This window comes from Pseudorasbora parva, chromosome 8, assembly GCF_024679245.1.
Source record: "Pseudorasbora parva isolate DD20220531a chromosome 8, ASM2467924v1, whole genome shotgun sequence".
Taxonomy (NCBI): domain Eukaryota; kingdom Metazoa; phylum Chordata; class Actinopteri; order Cypriniformes; family Gobionidae; genus Pseudorasbora; species Pseudorasbora parva.
Window position 1 is genome coordinate 4,076,820 of NC_090179.1, and position 5,905 is coordinate 4,082,724.

Sequence of the window (5,905 nt, forward strand, 5' to 3'; positions counted from 1 at the left end):
GTTGTAGATGGCTATTGCTGCGCGTTTAGCTAGAATACAAAACCAACCCATTGGGCCACTGAATCTGCATTAACGACAACAGCTGGGGCAACAGCCTTAGTCCTAATGGGTTGTTATCATAGCTATCAAAATCCAGTGTTCGGCACTTTGCGTACGTGAGTTTTTGTTGTAGATGTCTGTCTTTAAAAAAAAAAAAATTGTGTATTGTGCTAATTAATTGAGATTTCTTACAGCTCTTACAGGTTTTTGGCCTTGTCTGTTCCGTTGCTTCTATTACTCTCCCCTTTTTTGTAAGTCGCTTTGGATAAAAGCGTCTGCTAAATGATTAAATGTAAATGTAAATATTCAGTTTTTTGTACAACTTGTTAATAATGCTACACAAAAGAACGAGTAGCCTGTATTGTCAACTTCTGAAAACAAATTTATGTAACTGGCAAGCGGTAATGAAACTTGCATATTCTTTCAAGAAAAACATGAACATTACAACTTTGTTTAAATAAAACAGCTTGTTACATTATTGTGCAAATAACTTAAGAAAAATATATATACCTAATCAATAAAAAAATAAAACTATCTCTTCTTTGTATAAAGTTTAAGGAAAGCAATTTTGAAAAACATACAAGTCACCTGTAAGAAAAATATCCACTTTATGGAAGAGAGGGGGGATGAGACTGCGGTTTTGGGTGAGACACAGGTGTGGCACTTGGAGCAGGGGGGCCAAATTGAACCTCAGAAGGAGCAAGATAGCTAGGGTATGGGCTATAATTGAATGGTGTGGTAGGAGGAAATGCTGTTGGCCTCAGGCACTGAAATAACTGCATAATCAAATCTCTGTTCTCCCTCGAACGCCTCTCATCAGCCTCCATCCTTCTCATTTCAATATCGAGGTGACACCTATCAAAATCCATCCGTTCCTCCCAGCTTCCTTCTCCCATTCCAGTCGGTTCCTCTCGTACCGCATGAAGTCCCCGCCTGAAGCAGCTTCATGCTGGAAAATGCGGTCAAGGCCCTTTTCCACAGCTTCCATGACTTGTGTTTTCTTCCCTATACGTTTACGTCTCCCTGTAAAAAAACAAAACAAAAAAACAATAAGATTGGTAGACAGACATATACAGTCTTGTTCAAAATAATAGAAGTACCATGTGACTAACCAGAATAATCAAGGTTTTTATTATATTTTTTATTGCTACGTGGCAAACAAGTTACCAGTAGGTTCAGTAGATTGTCAGAAAACAAATGAGACCCAGCATTCATGATATGCACGCTCTTAAGGCTGTGCAATTGGGCAATTAGTTGAAAGGGGTGTGTTCAAAAAAATAGCAGTGTCTACCTTTGACTGTACAAACTCAAAACTATTTTGTACAAACATTTTTTTTTCTTCTGGGATTTAGCAATCCTGTGAATCACTAAACTAATATTTCGTTGTATGACCACAGTTTTTTAAAACTGCTTGACATCTGTGTGGCATGGAGTCAACCAACTTGTGGCACCTCTCAGCTGTTATTCCACTCCACGATTCTTTAACAACATTCCACAATTCATTCACATTTCTTGGTTTTGCTTCAGAAACAGCATTTGTGATATCACCCCACAAGTTCTCAATTGGATTAAGGTCTGGAGATTGGGCTGGCCACTCCATAACATTAATTTTGTTGGTTTGGAACCAAGACTTTGCCCGTTTACTAGTGTGTTTTGGGTCATTGTCTTGTTGAAACAACCTTTTCAAGGGCATGTCCTCTTCAGCATAGGGCAACATGACCTCTTCAAGTATTTTAACATATGCAAACTGATCCATGATCCCTGGTATGCGATAAATAGGCCCAACACCATAGTAGGAGAAACATGCCCATATCATGATGCTTGCACCTCCATGCTTCACTGTCTTCACTGTGTACTGTGGCTTGAATTCAGAGTTTGGGGGTCGTCTCACAAACTGCCTGTGGCCCTTGGACCCAAAAAGAACAATTTTACTCTCATCAGTCCACAAAATGTTCCTCCATTTCTCTTTAGGCCAGTTGATGTGTTCTTTGGCAAATTGTAACCTCTTCTGCACATGCCTTTTTTTTAACAGAGGGACTTTGCTGGGGATTCTTGAAAATAGATTAGCTTCACACAGACGTCTTCTAACTGTCACAGTACTTACAGGTAACTCCAGACTGTCTTTGATCATCCTGGAGGTGATCATTGGCTGAGCCTTTGCCATTCTGGTTATTCTTCTATCCATTTTGATGGTTGTCTTCCGTTTTCTTCCACGTCTCTCTGGTTTTGCTCTCCATTTTAAGGCATTGGAGATCATTTTAGCTGAACAGCCTATCATTTTTTGCACCTCTTTATAGGTTTTCCCCTCTCTAATCAACTTTTTAATCAAAGTACGCTGTTCTTCTGAACAATGTCTTGAACGACCCATTTTCCTCAGCTTTCAAATGCATGTTCAACAAGTGTTGGCTTCATCCTTAAATAGGGGCCACCTGATTCATACCTGTTTCTTCACAAAATTGATGACCTCAGTGATTGAATGCCACACTGCTATTTTTTTGAACACACCCCTTTCAACTAATTCAACTAATTGCCCAATTGCACAGCCTTAAGAGCGTGCATATCATGAATGCTGGGTCTCATTTGTTTTCTGAGAATCTACTGAACCTACTGGTAACTTGTTTGCCACGTAGCAATAAAAAATATACTAAAAACCTTGATTATTCTGGTTAGTCACATTGTACTGCTATTATTTTGAACAAGACTGTACATATGATTCTTTGAGAAGAGTGATTTATGTGAGGAGTTACATTTATACACAGAAATATACACAGAAAATTTATTTAAATGAACCACTACCATTGCTTGGGGTTGGATCTGGCCCTGGAGATGGTTGTGAACATCTTGCGGGAATTGAACTGGGTCCTGCAACATTCTCTTGATTGTCAGGTAAAGATTCTGTTGTGCTAGATGTAGTATCTTGCTCGAGATAGTTGGAAGGAGTGCTAGGTGCTGTGAAGACAAGAAAATATCTTTGCAATTATTGATCGCTAAAGAAGAGTATGAGATAACCGAGACGTCTTTTTTATAGACCTTAAATAGACCACTGATCATTTGTTTATATTTAACTATACTTTAATGTTATTTCATCTTATCAACAGCATATATATATATATATATATATATATATATATATATATATATTTTTTTTTTTTTTTTTTTTTTGTGTGTGTGTGTGTGTGTGTGTGTGTGTGTGTGTGTGTGTGTGTGTAAATGATATGCTGTAAACAGTGAAGCTGAATATACCTTCATATACCGAAATTACATTTCAGAATGTATTACAGGGCCTTACAGAATGTTCTTTGCTAAAATGTACTACAAATGTTACACATTTATTAATGTACATATTACTACAAGCTAAAATATGTAGCACAATATATTTTACATTGTTTTGAACAACATTTTCAAAAATATATGTATACATTTTGAATGACAGACAGACAGACAGACAGACAGACAGACAGGTAGACATGCTGTATGGGTAACTTGGACAATTAGTGAAATTATCAATACCAAAAGCATATACCGGTCGATAGAAATTAGGCAACATAAATAACGAAATAGTACGCCTACCTACGAGTTCAGACTGGCGCTCATCCTCCGAACTTCGATTATCCATATGATCCTCGCCCGGATCTGTTATTGGTCGGCAACCTAAAGGAGAGAGGAACGTCTACTCAGATAATGTTGCAGGAAGCCAATGGCTACCCAGAGAAATTAACTGATAACAAGTTATTCTTACCCAATACTGCATCCATTTCTTCAAAATATGGGGACTTCTTCGGATCACTGCCAGTCCGTCTGTTGTGCTTAATGCAGTCTCTGTACCTTTTTTTCAGGTAGTCGATTCTATCCTTCAGTTTTCCCCAATCTCCAAAATCGTCCTCAACTTTGGGACATTTACTTACAACTTCTTGATAAATCTGTTCCCAAATAGTGTGATTATGCACCATGGTCTCAAACTGCCTCTGAAAACGACGTTCTCCCCAAACCGAGATTAAACACAGCGATTCCTCCCTGCTCCAGTTTCGCGTTTTTCTAGTTGGCGCCATGTTTGTGTTTGCTCACGTGATAACAGGAAGCAACGTCATACGCACATGACGACAAGGTCATCGTGGTGCGTAAAGGGAGTTACTCCTCCCACTTCTGCTAGTTTTACTGAGATGTCTTATCCCGTGCGAATTGACCATTAATATTACAGACGTCCTGAGGTAAAACTACTTTACCCCCACGTCCCCAGGTTAAACTAATCCAGTCCGAATAGGGCTTAATTTTGTAATTTAACTTTGCTACTTTAACAGGAGTAATTAGTTATTTTGCTGGAATACAAGAACTGCCTTACACAATGGGCATGACCCAAACAGAAGAGATGGATATAGTTTAATCATCCCATGTTGTCTGGTCTACTTGGTTACAATAGAGCAAAAAAGGAGTCCAAATTTTGTAAAAGTCTTTTAGTTTCCCTTTAACTACATAAGTCAGTTTTTCCATGGCAAGGTTGTTGGTCATTTCTTTAAACCATTGGTTAAGGGAGGGTCCCAGGGTCTCCTTCCATTTTAAAGCAATAGCACGCTTTGCCTGGAGCAAACTAAAATCCACCAGTTTGCGTTTTCTTGTGTTCATCTCCAAATTCACTGGGTATATATGAAATAGACAAAGTTTAGGTGCAAGAGGAACATTTTCATCAGTCAATTTACCAATCAAAAAAACTATTTCCCTCCAAAATCTTTGAATCTCAGTACACTCCCATATACAATGATAAAGGGTACCAATTTCTTGTTTGCATTTTGAACAACTGTCAGGAATATTTTGATTAAATGTATGTAATTTGACTGGGGTAATGTAGGTCCGCAAAAGCCATTTATATTGCAGCAATTTAACCCTAGTATTGACACTATGATTTTGGGCAAACAAACAAGATTCCATCCATTCTTCTTTAGAAATGTCTTCTTGAAGATCGTTTTTCCATGCTGCTAAATAGGATAGTTAATTCTCTTTTGATCCCTCTAGAAGTATATTGTAAAAGAATGACTGATTTCCCTTTTCCCTTAAATGTTTTAAAGTGTGATTTTCTATAGTTGACAAAAGGGGTTCTGTATACGTTTTAATTTCAGAATATATAAAGCTTCTTATTTGTAAATACTTGAAAAAATGTTTCTGCGGGATATCATGTTTTCTCATCAGTTGTTGAAATGACATCATTATACCTCCCTCATTAATCTTTTACTTGGCTTACTCCTTTATGCATCCAATTTTTAAATCCCTTGTCACTTCTTCCAGGCACAAAATTTGTTTTACCCCAGATTGGTGATAGACCTGATAATGTAATTGCTTCATCTAAGAAGTTGTGAGCGTCGTACCATACCGAAATGGTGTTCCTATGGAAGGGATTGTGCGTAGATTTTTTGAGCATTTTAATTGGAGAAGAGTAAAGATACATCTGTAATGGAATTATTATTCAATTTTTTACAATATCTATCCATGCTGGAGGGTATGTGTCTACAAAGTAGTACATAGCAGAACAAAGCTGAGCTGCCCAATAGTAAAACTTAATATTTGGTACTTTAAGCCCTCCGCGTTCGTAGAGTAGATAGAGTAAGGACAAGCGTAGCCGAGGATGCTTGTTATTCCATATAAATCTTGTGAATGTTTTCTTGAGTATAGAAAAGAAGGTAGCTGGAAGAGGTAGTGGAATTGACTGGAAAAGGTATGGAAATTTAGGTAGAATTGACATTTTTATAATACTTATACGTCCAATGATAGAAATTGGCAATGCGTTCCATCTCTCAAGCGAGTCAGTGACTTTCTTTACTATTGGGTCGTAATTAATCTGAATAATTTCCTTTAAATTTGGGGTTATCTTAATTCC

General features: G+C 37.6%; 1 long non-coding RNA gene across 1 annotated transcript; it reads right to left on the reverse strand.

Annotated features, from left to right (window-relative positions):
• Positions 1-266: 266 nt before the first annotated feature.
• Positions 267-5,500, reverse strand: LOC137084051 (uncharacterized). The gene is made up of 3 exons (XR_010906688.1): positions 3,610-5,500; positions 2,836-2,988; positions 267-1,062 (listed from the first exon to the last, which is right to left on the reverse strand). It is a non-coding gene; the product is annotated as an uncharacterized lncRNA (long non-coding RNA).
• Between the last annotated feature and the right edge of the window lie 405 nt (positions 5,501-5,905).